This window comes from Bos taurus, chromosome 11 (genome assembly GCF_002263795.3).
Source record: "Bos taurus isolate L1 Dominette 01449 registration number 42190680 breed Hereford chromosome 11, ARS-UCD2.0, whole genome shotgun sequence".
Classification (NCBI taxonomy): domain Eukaryota; kingdom Metazoa; phylum Chordata; class Mammalia; order Artiodactyla; family Bovidae; genus Bos; species Bos taurus.
The window spans coordinates 68,378,232-68,393,791 of NC_037338.1; the positions used below are offsets into that span (position 1 = coordinate 68,378,232).

Here is a 15,560-nt window from a genome sequence, read left to right on the forward strand (position 1 = left end):
GGACAGCAATTCTGATAAGATGAAGTCAAGTAAAACATGGATGATACTGCTGGGGTTCCTGTATTAACTCTGTGGGGGATATTTCTTCATTTAAATAAAAGTAGGGACACAGAAATTCAAATGAAAGGGAGGACTTCTAATAATGAGACTCTCCTAGAGGACAGGAAACCAGCGTGTTGGCCTCTTTCCCTGCAAGCACAAACTCTGTGCTAAGGATGAGAAACCTTAGCGCTACAGAACACCATCTCAGATTGCTGAACATCACATCTCAAATCAACAGGTCCAGAATAGAACTTGGGAGCCCTGGCTACTCCTTCTGCTTTGGCCAGCACATACTACTTCCTTAGCCAAGAAGTTACGGTGGAGCTTTTTTTCCTAGGAGGTTTCCAACGCTATTTTAAACTCTACGGAATCAAGCAGTAACAGGATGTGATTACATTTATAGCCTTGGAACAGCCTATTTGAGGCCTGAGCTCCACTTCCAAATGGTCTCAACAAGGCCCATATTAATATAGGGGCAAAGTGGGCCTGCATCTTACTTCTTTCTCAGTGATCTAAGAAGGAAGAACAAAGGGAAATTTCTAGACTTTCCACATCAAGAATCATGAAAGCAGATTACATTTATTACAGATTTAATTTACTACAATGAAAAATTGGCCTAAGTGTAATCACTTGGCAATGCTAAGGTAAGGACTTCCCTGATAGCGCAATGGGTAAGAATCTGCCTGTCAATGCAGGGGACATGGGTTTGATCCCTGATCTAGGAAGATTCTACATGCCACAGAGCAACGAAGCCTGTGGACCACACCTTCTGAGCCATCGCTCTAGAACCTGCAAGCTGCAACTACTGAAACCCATGCACTCTAAGGTCTGTAAACCACAACTGCTGAGCCCGTGTATGGCAACTACTAAAGCCCTTGCACCCTAGAGCCTGCGCTCCACAAAAAGAGAAACCACCACAATGAGAAGCCCAGGCACTGCAACAAAGAGACAGCCCACTCACTGCAACTAGAGAAAGCCCATGTGCAGCAACAAAGACCCAATGCAACCAAAATTAAAATAATACAACTTTTAAAATGCTATGCTGACTCTAAATCTCAGTTCAGCACGGGAATTCTCACTGTGAGGAGCCCTGCAGCAGTGTACACGTTCTATGTGACTTTCTTGGCAAGGCCCCAGGGAGCCCAGAGCACTAGCCCAGGCTGGGCTCTCAGTGGTCTGGACACCACTGGGAGATGAAAAGGGCTGGCTGGCAGGTTCAGCAGATGGAAATATGAGGAAATGAAGGTGAAATTCAAGGCCAGGGAAGGGCTGGTTCAGGCAGTATTACCTGACAGCACATGCTCAGGGAACTGGGAAAGCAGAAATAACAATAATGAATGTTTTAAATTATTTTCTATTCATCCAGGTAGTCATGGTAAATATCAAAATTTTGCTAGATTTCCCTTATACTTTGCTAGATTTCCTTATGCTTATTTTGTGTTTAATATTGTTTCTGAAATATATACTCAGGGCTGAAATCATGAGGAACGTCATAATCTTCCAATGAACATGAATCTGAGCAAACTCCAAGGGAAAGTGAAAAGACAGGGAAGACAGGCATGCTGCAGTCCATGGGGTCCCAAAGAATCAGACATGACTTAGCAACTGAACAACGACAGTAACAACCATAATCTTCCCATTGCTTAGACCTCTAAAGTTCTAAATCTGGTCCCCGGCTTCAGTACGAAGCAAGAAAAAGCAAGATTCCAAAACTTTGTGGTCAATATTCACTCCTTCATTCAATAAACATTTCTTGATGGGCTAATAAGTGCCAAATCTTTACTCAGTTCTGGGATACAGCAGCAAACAAAACAGATACACAGTCTAGTAAGAGGAGCTGAGAAAAGATTAGGATCCAAAGGAAAAGGTCTATACAAGAAAACAGGCAGGATTCTGTGGCCAGCATTGGGATGCAAGGGGAGGAAACCTCTTCTGGGATGCCAGCAGAAGAGACCATGGCAGACAAGGTGCTGTTCAGGGAGATGAGCAGGGTCAAACAATGCCCTTATCCTCCCACTCCTTTTATCAAGGGAGAGAGCCACTGCAGTGGGTTGAGTTAATCAAGAACAAGTGACCAGGGTCCTCACAGTGCTACCAAGAGGCTGCTCCTTCTCTGCTCACGGCCATAGACTGTGAGACGTGGCACGTAAACTATGTGTGAGATCCTGAAAGCGCCAAAGAAAAACAAGACTTGAGCTGTCTGCTGGCAGGAATTCTAGGAAATACAGCAGGCCAGGAATGGGAAGCATAAAACCACTTGCCCGAAGAAGCTTGGTGACCTTCCCCTGACCTGTCACTGATACTTCCCTCACATTGCAAGGAAATGATAAGAAAAGTCTGATTTCACCTGCAGGGGTACGGCCAGAAAGACACCTGCTGAAATCATCAGACTTCAACCAAAAGCCTCCTGAGAGGTATGCATTTCTGCTTTAGAGTGGGAAGAGGGCAAGGACGGGGAAATGCTGCAGCCTGCTATGTTACAGGAAAGGAGCCCTCTGAGCAGCTCAGCCCCAGCACTACCGTAAGAGGAAGGCTGTAGTGAAGGTGCAGAGCTGATTAGAACAGCAAAAGATGCAGAGTGAATGCCCAGGCATCAGAGCAGTGGCCTAAAGAGATTTCCAAGTATCTGACCTCTCCGGGCCTCAGTTTCCTTATCTGAGAACAGAGATGACAGTAAGAGCATGCACTGGTTTCCTAGAGTTGTCGTAACAAATACTATAAACTGGGTGGCTTGAAACAATAGAAATTTATCCTCTCACAGTTCTAGAGGCTGCTGCTGCTGCTAAGTCGCTCCAGTCATGCCCGACTCTGTGTGACCCCATAGATGGCAGTCCACCAGGCTCCACTATCCATGAGATTTTCCAGGCAAGAGTACTGGAGTGGGTTGCCATTGTCTTTTCCAGTTCTAGAGCCTAAGAGTCCAAAATACAGGTGTCAGCAGGGCCACACTCCCTCTAAAGGCTCTAGGGAAGATACTTTCCTTGCCTCTTCCAGCTTCCAGTAGGTGCCAGTAAACCCTGCCTACATCTCAACATGGTTGTCTTCTGTCTGTGTTGTCTCCCACTTATAAGAATACCAGGCACTGAATTATGGCCCAATCAAGGAATGACTTCATAACTTGATTATATCTTACAAAGGCCCTATTTCCAAGTAAAATCACATTCTGGGTGGATACAAATTTTTAGGGGAACACCATACAACCCAGTACAGAGCACCTACCACATAAAAAAGTTATATGTGTAAGGTGATAGAACAGTTCCTGGTATATGCCATGTATGAGTTAGCTACCTTTTGTCATTATCTCCAGCAGATAGTAGCTGCCATGAAATATGTGGATGCTCTGTTGTATACAAATCACCCTCCTTCCATTTTGAGTCAGAGGCAAGAAACTGGATGGGACTAGAGTTCCAAAAAGAACAGATGAGGACAGAGCTAGAACATGATGGGTGTACTACCACTCAACACCCCCCCAAGCAATACCCTATCAATATACCTAGGCTGGAGGGAGGAAACACCTGCTACAATCACATGTTTTTTGAACAGAACTTATCATTCCAAACTAACGATGCCTATCAAAGCAGTCTCCAAATAAGGACCTACTTAGGAGGAGCTTCCAGAGCCAGGAGAGATGCTACACCAGTGAGCCCAGCAGCTTCATCACATAGTCAACTGAGTTCTGATCCCAAACTGCTTTATACAGCATATTCACCCCAAAGTAATGCAGATCCGGGAACTTTCCAGGCAGTCCAGTGGTTAAGACTCTGTGCCTCTACTGCAAGGGGCATGGGTTCAATCCCTGGTCAGGGAACTGAGATCCTGTGCATGGCATGTGGTGTGGCTGAAAAGATATACAACGAACCAAAGTGAAACGAGCTGAAACAAAACAAAATAAAATGGAGCTTTGCTATTTGCTATAGCTAGGATACCTTACTTTCAAATTAGGGGAGGGGAGAATAGATTAAAGGCTCCTGTTCTTATTCCTTCAGTAAAGGGGTTTGGGACACTACTGAAAAGAAACAGAGCCAGATCAATTGCTATCTTCATATCAAAATAAATTTCAGGTGAATCAAAGATTTTAAAATATATATCCATACAAAGTACTCAAAGACAATAACTGTTTTTATAATTTTGATGTCGGAAAGAATGCCTTTTCTAAACATTGGCCTAGCAGCAAATATATTATAAGGGAAAAGATTACCTTTGACTACCTGAAAATGTCAAACTCTTACAGATAAAAGATTGCATAAAGGTGAAAAATGAAAGACAAACTGGGAACAATATCTGCACCATATACAACTGTGAACACTTTAGCTCTTACAAATTATTTAAAAAAATACTAGTAGGAAAATGTGCAAAGGACATGACATGAATGAGTGATTTAAAAAATATATACATCTGCCCAAAAGATACTGGATTTATATTTATAAAAGATGTTTAATCTTTAATATTCACAGAAATGGACACTAAATCATATTTATTGCCATGTCTCAGTTACTATTCAAAGCATTTTACTTGGACTAACTGATTTATTTCTCATGAAACAGGTGCTATCATTAACCCTACTTTAGAGAAGTTAAATGACTTACCCAAGGTCACATAGTAAGTGGCTGAGTCAGAATTCAGTCCCCATCAGGCTGGCTCCAGAGTCACAGCCTCAACTACCACATTACAGTGATAAGACCACGTGTCATCTGTCAGGTGAGGAAGACAAAAAACACACAAGCCAGAATTACTGATGATATGGAGAAACAGGCAATCCCATGCACTGCTGGTGTTAACATTCTTAAGTGTAGTTTGGCTCCATGAACCAACATTTTAACTGTGCATATCCTTTAACTCAGTCATCCCAGTTCTTAAAATTTATCCAAAGGAGATACATGGACAAGAGTATAAAGATTATGTACCAAAGTATTTTCTAAAGAACGTATGCTGCTGCTGCTAAGTCACTTCAGTCGTGTCCAACTCTGTGCGACCCTATAGACGGCAGCCCACCAGGCTTCCCCGTCCCTGCGATTCTCCAGGCAAGAATACTGGAGTGGCTTGCCATTTCCTTCTCCAATGCATGAAAGTAAAAAGTGAAAGTGAAATCGCTCAGTCATGTCCGACTCTTAGCGACCCCATGGACTACAGCCTACCAGGCTCCTCCATCCATGGATTTTCATGGCAAGAGTACTGGAGTGGGGTGCCACTGCCTTCTCCGAAAGAATGTATATAATATCACAAATATAAACTTCAATGGGCATACCAAAAATCCAACAAATTCATTCATTCAACAAATATTTATTGAGCACCACCTGTATACCTGGAGCTGGTACTAAGCTATAGGTACAGAAAAAGCAGATTAAAAAAAAAAAAATCCCTATTTTCATGGAGTCTATATTCTAATGAAGGGTGTTAGGCAATAAACAAGAAAAAAAAGTATAGCATGTTGGGCTAAACACTATAAAGAAAAGTAAAGGAGAGAAGGGAGAGGGTTAAGGAAGAGAAATTGTTACAACTTTAAGTAAGAACATCAGGGAAGGCCCCGCTGATTAGAGACAAGATAAACAGATTAAATACAAAGTAATATGCATTATGGTATATCCACACGTGGAAATATAATTCAGCTATTAATTCTATGTTTACTGACATGAAAAGATGTCTATAACACACAATCCAACAAAAAAAGATTCTCACTACACATAAAAAATAGGTAACTATGTAAGGTAATGAATGTGTTAACCATATTGTGGTAATCATATCGAATCATCACACTGCACACCTTAAACATACACAATGTTATATGTCAATTACATCTCAATGAAACTAGGGGAAAAAAGGACAAAAGGATTACAGAACAGTTTTAAAGAAGAAAAACAGTATTAAGGGTATGGATCCATTCATGAGAAATTATTAATACATGTGTGCACATGGTTATGCTCTAAATGGGCAAGAAAACAACACAGAAAGGTTGATAATACCAAGCAAGGGTCTAGGCTGAGTGCCAGATAAGTGGTACAGGCAGCATATGTTTGTTCTCCCACCTACTCATTCACCCTCTTCTGCACACCTACGCTTTGATCCAGAAAGGATTATAAGGACAGCAAATCCACAGAGCCCCACAAGTTCATTAACTCTCCCCATCTTCCTGCTCTTCCCAGAAGCCAGGACAGTGATAGCGTGAAAGGAATAAAAGCTTAAGGTGAAGAAAAGCTGAGAGGTCATAACATGGATGGAGGGAAGCCCCCAGAGATTCAGATTCCTCTACCTCAGCACACAGGAAACATCCTGGGAGGTGTATTTCCTCCCTCCAAATCTCTAGGATTTGAAGCAAGTCTATCTGATTTAGATTCTCTAGTCCAGCTCCTCAGTTCAGTTCAGTCGCTCAGTCGTGTCCGACTCTTTGCGACCCCATGAATCGCAGCACGCCAGGCCTCCCTGTCCATCACCAACTCCCAGAGTTCACTCAGACTCACATCCATCAAGTCAGTGATGCCATCCAGCCACCTCATCCTCTGTCATTCCCTTCTCCTCTTGCCCCCAGTCCCTCCCAGCATCAGAGTCTTTTCCAATGAGTCAACTCTTCGCATGAGGTGGCCAAAGTACTGGAGTTTCAGCTTTAGCATCATTCCTTCCAAAGAAATCCCAGGGCTGATCTCCTTTAGAATGGACTGGTTGGATCTCCTTGCAGTCCAAGGGACTCTCAAGAGTCTTCTCCAACACCACACTTCAAAAGCATCAATTCTTCGGTGCTCAACCTTCTTCACAGTCCAACTCTCAAATCCATACATGACCACAGGAAAAACCATAGCCTTGACTAGACAGACCTTTGTTGGCAAAGTAATGTCTTTGCTTTTGAATATGTTATCTAGGTTTGTCGTAACTTTCCTTCCAAGGAGTAAGCGTCTTTTAATTTCATGGCTGCAGTCACCATCTGCAGTGATTTTGGAGCCCCAAAAAATAAAGTCTGACACTGTTTCCACTGTTTCCCCATCTATTTCCCATGAAGTGATGGGACCGGATGCCATGATCTCCTACTATACCCCAAATGCCTTGCAGGGCAGCCAAGAGCAAGACTGACTCATTCATAGGGCGGTGACAAGCCACAGCAGGCCAGAACACTGCCCCTGGCATACCTGTGCCCACATCTTCCTTGGAGCAGAAAATGACACAGAGCTGAGCCCTTTTTGCCCCCTACTTATCCCTCCCTCCATGCCTGGACCCAATAAGCTACCCTGGCTATGCCATGACACCCTAGAGATAAAGACTTCCCCGCTAAGATTCTCAAGCCAGGTCTCCACCAAAAAAGCTGCCTGAGGTGACCAGCCACGCCAGAGTGATAGGAACATTTTCAGCTGGGATGCAGTTTCAAGTATATCCCTAGGTCCAGATATTTTGCTCTCAAATATGTGGAAGCAGAATACACTTCTGGTTTGAGCATAAAGCCACAAACAAGAAACTGGCAACTTCCTAAAGGTAGAATCCATGTTGCTATTCCCTATTTCTTTAGCCTGAGGGTAACCATGGAGGCACATGAATAGAGATAGGGGACCTAGGGAAAGATTAGACTATTTCAAAATATTTCTCAAACATTATGTGTCGCCTCTTGGATACCTACTCTATGCTAGGCCCTACCAAAAATGACAAATTACTTTTATCAAACATTCCTATTATATGCTACTAAATTTAGACACTTAAGGCACATACAGGTCCAACTACCCAGGTGATAGCTGAATATCCAGGCTTGAAATTAGGTTGAGGGTAAAAATCTGAGACTCTCCTCCAGGCTACAACACAGAAGAATCACTATATTACTACTATCAGGCCACAGCCTCAAGGCCCCATTCCAGCTTCTGGTCTCTCTCCTGGGCTTTCAGAAGGTAACACCACACACACACACACACACACACACACACACACACACACACACACACAAACACTGGGCTTTCAGAAGGTAACATCACACACAGACACACACACACAAATCTTAAACACATTTAGTCTGTAAGTGGAAGAAATTCTTCACTAGTGAAGAGTGTAAGGTGAATCAGAGAAAAGCCAAAGCAATCATCTCTTCAGCAGAAGAGTCTCTCTCTCTATCTACCTCTCTCTAGTCTTTTCTGAATATGCAATTAAGCAACTTTTATTATGCTTATTGCTGTAGGATATAATCATAAGACATGCCTCCTGCTTGCAAGAATTTACTCTATTTAGAAAGACAAAATCAACACACAAGAAACCTGTCATTGAAAAAGGCAACCCCAAGGTGTATGTAAAACTGAAGCAGACTGACAGATACAGAAGACAAACTAGTGGTTACCAAAGAGGAGAGGGACAAATTAGGGATTACAAACTACTATGTATAAAGTAGATAAGCAAAAAGGATACATTGCATGGCACAGGAAATTACAGCCATTATAATAGCTATCTTAAAATGGAGTATAACTTGCAGGTGTACACTATGCTGTACACCTGACACTATATAATATTGTAAATCAACTATACTCCAATAAAGAGGGGAGGAGCACTAAGATTTCCAGTGCAAGAGTGGTGGAAGCAACACAAATGGAGGGGTAAATGATAGACAAATGGTACACATAGGTATCTTCAATTTCAAGCACAATCTCCCCCTTTTTTGTCCTATTCTTAGTAGAAATGTGTCTCACTTCAAGAAAAATCTGAAATACAAAAACCCAAGACATAAAATTGGGAATCATTCACTAGAAAAAAGGATTTCTTTGCTGTAAAGTTTAAGACAGATAAGATAGTAAATTTTATGTGTTTTTATCACAATTTTTTTAAAAGGCAATGCATATAGGGGTTAAAAATTTCAGCAACACAGTAAGATTAAAAAAACACAGAAACAAACCTCCAGAGGTAGTCTGTTTCTAGCAAGTACATAGAGTCCTCTCTGTTTTTCATACAAATACTAATACTACCATGCCATGAACTTTTATCTTGCTTGCTTTAGTTTTCTCTTAATGGATCTTAGAGATTGCTCCATATCTGTGTATGTGTGTGTGTGAGAAGGTGGATATATCTTTCTTTTTAACTGCTATATAATATGGTGCTATCCACGATATCAACTAGTCCCTTATCAACATACACTAAGATATTTTTTATCAAAATGTGTTAATGGCTTTGCACACTAATTTTTGCACATTTTTCCCCCTCAACAAAAATGTTCAGATTTCACCCTTCATAATACTTCCAAGCAACTGCGCTGTGTGCTAAGTCGTGTCCAACACTGCGATGCTAGGGACTGTAGCCTGCCAGGCTCCTCTGTCCACGGGATTCTCCAGGCAAGAATACTGGGGTAGGTTGCTATGCCCTTCTCCAGGGGATCTTTCCAACCCAGGGATTGAACCCACATCTCTTATGTCTCCTGCATTGGCAATCGAGTTCTTTACTACTAGCGCCACCTGGGAAACCCAACTATGAATGATAACTGACATTTGCTTTAATTTGAATTTAACAGTGCTTCACTTAGGCTCATCTCTACTAGGCTGTATGTTGTGGTTGTCACAAGGAATCACCAAAGGTATGACTGATGAAGAAACAGAATACACACACCATCCTCTGAATAATTTGTTCATCCTTCATTCTATCATCTTTCTTTATAAATGGTTTGTCAATGATATAGCAGTCCTCCCTTATCTATGTGGGATACATTCCAAGTCTTGGAACCATGGACAATACTGAACCCTATATATTCTATGTTTTCTCCTATAGCGTACACAGCGTAGGTATGCTGAACTAAAGGATGATTCACATCCTGGACAGGAAGGAGAAGGATGGCACAAGATTTCATCACATTACTGAGAACAACATGCAATTAAAAACTTACAAATTGTTTATTCCTGGAATTTTCCATTTAATATTCTCAGACCTGAAGTAACTGAAACCGCAAAAAGCAAAACTTCTGATGAGGGGGAACTACTTCTACCCTTTACTGTGTTTAATGCTCAGAAAATTAAAAATATACATACATACATACACACACACATTCATTACTTAAGTAATTTTTTCTAAAAACACCTCCTTCCCTTCAGAGTCTCTGAGTCTGCTATTCGGTGTCTTTTAGAGAAAGCACAGTGAGACAGAAGGACTGAGGGCTCTATAGATTCACAGGGTTTGAATCTCAGTTATTCCAAGTTAATCCACTTCTCAGAGCCTCTTGCTTATCATCTGTAGACCAAGGGCAATGCCATGTATCTCCCACTAAGGAAAACTGCCATTCAGGGTGAAAAGTCCATTCAAAAGGACCAAAGTACTTTATTGAATCAGAACTGCCTGGGGAAGTCCAGGAACTGCTCAGAGAAGTGGTAAACAACAAGAAGGAATCTGATCAGTCAATGAGAGAAAGGGTGCCTCTGGCAGAGGTAACAACACACATGCCAAGGGTAAGAACTGTGCAGAGCCACAAAGTCCCAACGCAGGTACTAATAAGAAGGTGCAAGGCAATTTAGTCAACAAGTTCTTACTGAGTACCTCTACACACTAGGCGCTGAAGACAGAATCATGAGCAAGAAGGTCCCTGTCCTCACGGAGCTTACAGTGTAGTAAGAGAGAAAGACAAAGGAGTAAAAAGCAATAAGTGGTCTAGTGGAAACAAACAGGGTGCTGTAATAATGTGGTGTTGCTTTACACAGAGAGGCCAATAAAGACCTCCAAACTGAGATAATGCTCAACTGAAACTTAAAGGCAAAGGATAATGAGGTGAAGAACAGGGTAAACAGTATTACAGGCAAAGGCCCTGAAGCCAGAGAACTGAAAGCAGGTGATGATGCATGCAGGAGATAAGGGGAAGAGGGACTTGAAATGAGACTTGAAATACAGGGAGGGACCAGATCTTACTAGGCCTTGTAGGCCACAATTTGAGTCAAAATGTGCAAGACTTTGTTCCAACCTGAGACATCTGGACTTGACTGTATAGGTTTACACGAATGCAACACAGGATTTTAAAAGGAGAGACGAGGCTGGGTTGTTTTTTAAGGACAGGAGAAGCTTTTTAGAGGATGGCTGCAATAGGGAGTGACAACAGCTTGGAGACCAAAAGACAGCCTACCTTAGAGCACGGTCACTGTGTACAGAGAAAGCAGCATCCCAGAGGCAAATCTGAAATGCAGCTGGCAGCCTTCAAAGTCTATGTTCCATCCTGCTTTCTCAGTCCAAAGCCTAAGTCCCCCGTATATTCCAGAGCTAGTGACCTGCAGTCTACCAGGTCATTAAGGCCCTCTTACCAGGTACAGTCTGCCTCACTGGGAATGTGTGCCTACCACCAGCATGAGAAGATGAGGTACACAGAGACAGTTATCCACTGTCCCCACTGGATGACAGGTGACAGTCTAAGTTTCCTGGGACCTCAGGATCCAAGTAAAGAGTTCAAATCCTTTTCTCTCCCCTTTAGGGGAGGGGTAAGGGGAAGGTAGTCAAAGAGTCCTCTAAGTCAGAGTTTCTCCAAATATGGTCTGTAGATGATGACTGGTGTCAGAGTCACCTACAAGGCCAATCAAAATGCAAATTCCTGGTTACCACCCATACCAATTTAATCAGGATAGCAGGAGTAAAGACCAGGAATTTGCCTTTTTTATTTTATACTAAGGCAATGGCACCCCACTCTAGTACTCTTGCCTGGAAAATCCCATGGACGGAGGAGCCTGGTAGGCTACAGTCCATGGGGTCGCAAAGAGCCAGACACGACTGAGCGACTTCACTTTCTCTTTTCACTTTCATGCATTGGAGAAGGAAATGGCAACCCACTCCGGTGTTCTTGCCTGGAGAGTCCCAGGGACGGGGGAGCCTGGTGGGCTGCCGTCTATGGGGTCACACGGAGTTGGACACGACTGAAGTGACTTAGCATAACATAGCCAGCCAATTAACAATGTTGTGACACTTCCAGGTGCATAAGAGAGTGACTCAGCCGTACATATACATGTGTCCATTCTCCCAGGATAAGTAAGTATCCAACTCCTCAACACTTGCCTCCACGGGTAATTCTGATATATTAAAGCCTCAAAACCGCAGCTCTAGGAATAGGGCTAATGGAGGAAAGCTGACTGGCAATGTCAAAACCAGGGGACCTCATAGAGCCAAGACTCAAGCTGGGCAGGAAATAAACTAAAAAAGGAGTCAGAAGGGCTTATGAAATTTGAAGGCCCCCAAAGCAGAAAATAGAAGACAGGACATCAGAGCATGGGGATTAGAGAGCAGAGGAGTCAAAGACAGGTAGCACTCTTGGGGCAATCACTAACGATGGCCATGATCTCCAGCTGCCTTAGGCTGGGTTTTCCAGGAAGCACTAGGCCGGGAGTGCAGAGGATTCATCTCACACAGACCAGCTGACTGGGCCTTGGATGTCCAGTATGTGCAGACAATCACTCCATCCAACCATCATAAGGGGGACAACACCACTAATCAGTAAGTACTATTTCTATCCCAGTGATTCCCCTTCAGCATCCACCACGATGCCAGCTATTGGTCAGGCTGTAGAAGAGCACCAGGCTATGTAGAAAAACATACAGAACACCTCTAAAGGGTAATGACTAGCCCTACTCACCAAGATTCCTTACTTGGCACATCAGAGCCCTCTAACATTGCCATAAACTCTAGGACAACTCCAGGTAAGAAATTCTGAAGCCCACTGCCTTCAACCTTCAGGTCCTACCATCCATGCACACCCAGCCAGCCTTTCACTACTCTTTACTGCTGCTAAGTCACTTCAGTCATTTCCGATTCTGTGCGACCCCATAGACGGCAGCCCACCAGGCTCCCCCTGTCCCTGGGATTCTCCAGGCAAGAACACTGGAGTGGGTTGCCATTTCCTTCTCCAATGCATGAAAGTGAAAAGTGAAAGTGAAGTTGCTCAGTCGTGTCCGACTCTTCGCGACCCCATGGACTGAAACCCATCAGGCTCCTCCAATCCATGGGATTTTCCAGGCAAGAGTACTGGAGTGGGGTGCCATTGCCTTTACTAGGCCTCACCAAAAGAGTCCCACCCTATATTATACACTCCCATGTCCCTCCTCAAACTTCAGAGAGAAATTTCACAGATTCAGGTTAGGCAGGAAGTCCCGAACTCCTGAGGCTAGCTCCTATGCTTAATTTGGAGGGAGGAGATAGCCTGAAGGAGCGCTCACCATACCTGAAGGGAGTACCCTCAGCCTACCAGAAGGGAACACCGAGATTGCTGAAGGCTTCTGTACAGGAAACTTATTAAAAAATATGAGCGAGTTGAGCCTAATACATTTAAAAGGAGGGAAGGTAAGCTCCTGGGAGCAGAAATTAAAGCAGGGGCAGGGTGAGGTAAGATAGGATTTCTGGGGATTTGACTTTAAATAGCATATAAAACACAAAGCAACACAAAATTTAGTTCAAACTTTTACGTGTTAACTACCTGATCCTTCCTATAATCCAACAGCTGGTTTTACACTACAGAAGTAACAATGCTAGAAGATAATTTTAGTAATTCCAAAGATTATTTATGGCTTTAATCCTGAACTGCTTGCCCTGTCCCTGCTTACACTCCACCCATGATCCTGATTCTCTAGGTTTTTCACCTAATGATTCAGCTTCCAACTTCATCCTTGCCTCATCTTATTATCCCTAAGCCTTTTGCTTCTTTCCTTGCTTGCTTAGGATTGCACTCCACTCTCAGCTATTCTGCCATTAAACACTCAAATAATCTGCCTATTCAGATCCTCAACCGTGATCCTAGGTACTCATGCCCCTTTCATGGCCAAGTCCCCTTGGCCATGGCCAAGGATCGAAAGGAGATACCCAAGCAGTGGCAGGGCATTTAAGGAAGCATGTTCTAAGCAGATTGAACAGCCTATGTAAAGTCCCTGGAGCAAGAAAGCTTACCTGAAGAGACGTGATGAGCTGGGGAGGTCAAGGTACAGAGTACACCATGGCAGATGATGCTGGAGAGACCAAAAAGGAGGGTCTTGTAAGACATATGAAGCTGTTTTATCATTCTCTTAACAAGTATTCACTGAGTGCTTACAATGTGCCAGGCACTGTCCTGTTTTACTGCTGTAAATAAAACAGACAATATCCCTATTCTCAGAGAATTTACATTCCAATTGGTGGAAACTATAAACAAATACATGGCTAAACTAGAAAAATATCACTTATTAGCTAGTGCTATGTAAAGAAATAAATAGGTGATGTGCTGGGATGTATGTATATAAGTGGCTACTTCATAATCATTAGGTGGTCACAGGAAAGCCTCTCTGAGGAGATGACATTTAGAAGTAGGTATCCAGGGACTTCCAGGTGGTCCAGTGGTTAAGACTCTGCACTTTCCATGCAGGGGGTGTAGGTTCAATATCTAGTTGAACTAAGATCCCATATGCCACATGGCACAGTCAAAAAAATTTTTAAATAATAAAAATATAAAAGTAGGTGTATCTAAATAAAAAGGAATGAGCCATTCAAAAATCAAGGGAAAAAGCATTCTAAGTGTGGTAACAGTACACACATGCAGAGGAATTAGATCATGATCTAATGGGTTTGGGTGGATTCCGGGAGCTAGTAATGGACAGGGAGGCCTGGCGTGCTGTGGTTCATGGGGTTGCAAAGAGTCGGACACGACTGAGTGACTGAACTGAACTGAACTGAACATTAAGAGGAAGAAAAAGCAGACAATAACAATGATGATAATAGCTAATAGCACATTCTAGATGCCTATCCATTGTTCTAAGCATTTTACATGCATTAATTCATTTAAGTCCTCGCAAATACTATATTTTATAAAGTAGAAAACTAAGGTACAGGACAGAGGCCAGGAAGAAAAAAGCAAATTGATCCAAGAAATACTGGGGAGGACAAGTCCTATGACAGGCTGGCTGTCAGTGATGGAAGGGGAGGGAGGACTTGGAATGACCACTAGGCTTTGGGCCCAGCAACCGCATGGGTGGTGGTGGTGCTCTTTACCACGTGGCAGGATACTGGAGAAGAAGCAAGAGGGGAAGAGCAGGAGCTGCATTCTGCTGAGTCTTCAAAACGTCCCAGTGAAGTTGTCCATGTGAACAATTGAATAGTCTGGTCTGGAGAGCGATCCGGGCATCATCCATGTGCAGATGGTAACTGAAGTGGCCAGAGAGGCTGAGACCACCTAGGGGGTGTAGGAAGAAAAGAAAAGGAAAAAAAAGGCCTAGAAACAGAATGATGACTTTTAAACCACAGAAAGTTCAATAAAAAAATAAAAAATTTTAAACTACATAAGACAAAAGAAAAACCAAAAAAAGTTTTTAAAAGCACAAAAAGAATCACTGACAACAGAAAATCAGAAATACCCTAATGTCCCTCAATAGGAAAAAAGGTAAATAAAACATAATGCATCTAGTCTATGAAATACTATACAGTAGCCAAAAAGAACGAGACTGATCTTCAGGTACCGATACGGAATACTGTCAAGGCACATTACTGAATCAAAGAAAGAAATACATGAATGATACACAAAATGTGACCCCATTTGTGTAAATAAATAAAACACAAAAATAGCACTTTAAATTTTTTCTGGGTTCATACATACG

The 15,560-nt window shown here is 42.7% G+C and overlaps 1 long non-coding RNA gene across 14 annotated transcripts in view; it reads right to left on the reverse strand.

Annotated features, from left to right (window-relative positions):
- The window catches only part of LOC101905499 (uncharacterized), a 58,449-nt gene that overhangs the window by 26,050 nt on the left and 16,839 nt on the right, over window positions 1-15,560 (reverse strand). For 8 of the 14 annotated variants that reach the window (XR_009496485.1, XR_009496487.1, XR_009496489.1 and 5 more), the window contains 4 exons: window positions 14,959-15,139; window positions 13,885-13,943; window positions 4,629-4,733; window positions 3,752-3,880 (listed from right to left, as the gene is read on the reverse strand). This is a non-coding gene — a long non-coding RNA (uncharacterized lncRNA). Of the gene's footprint in view, window positions 1-3,642; window positions 3,881-4,628; window positions 4,734-13,884; window positions 13,944-14,026; window positions 14,056-14,958; window positions 15,179-15,560 lie in introns of all 14 variants that reach the window. The other 6 variants (XR_009496488.1, XR_009496482.1, XR_009496481.1 and 3 more) reach the window with 4 other exon arrangements.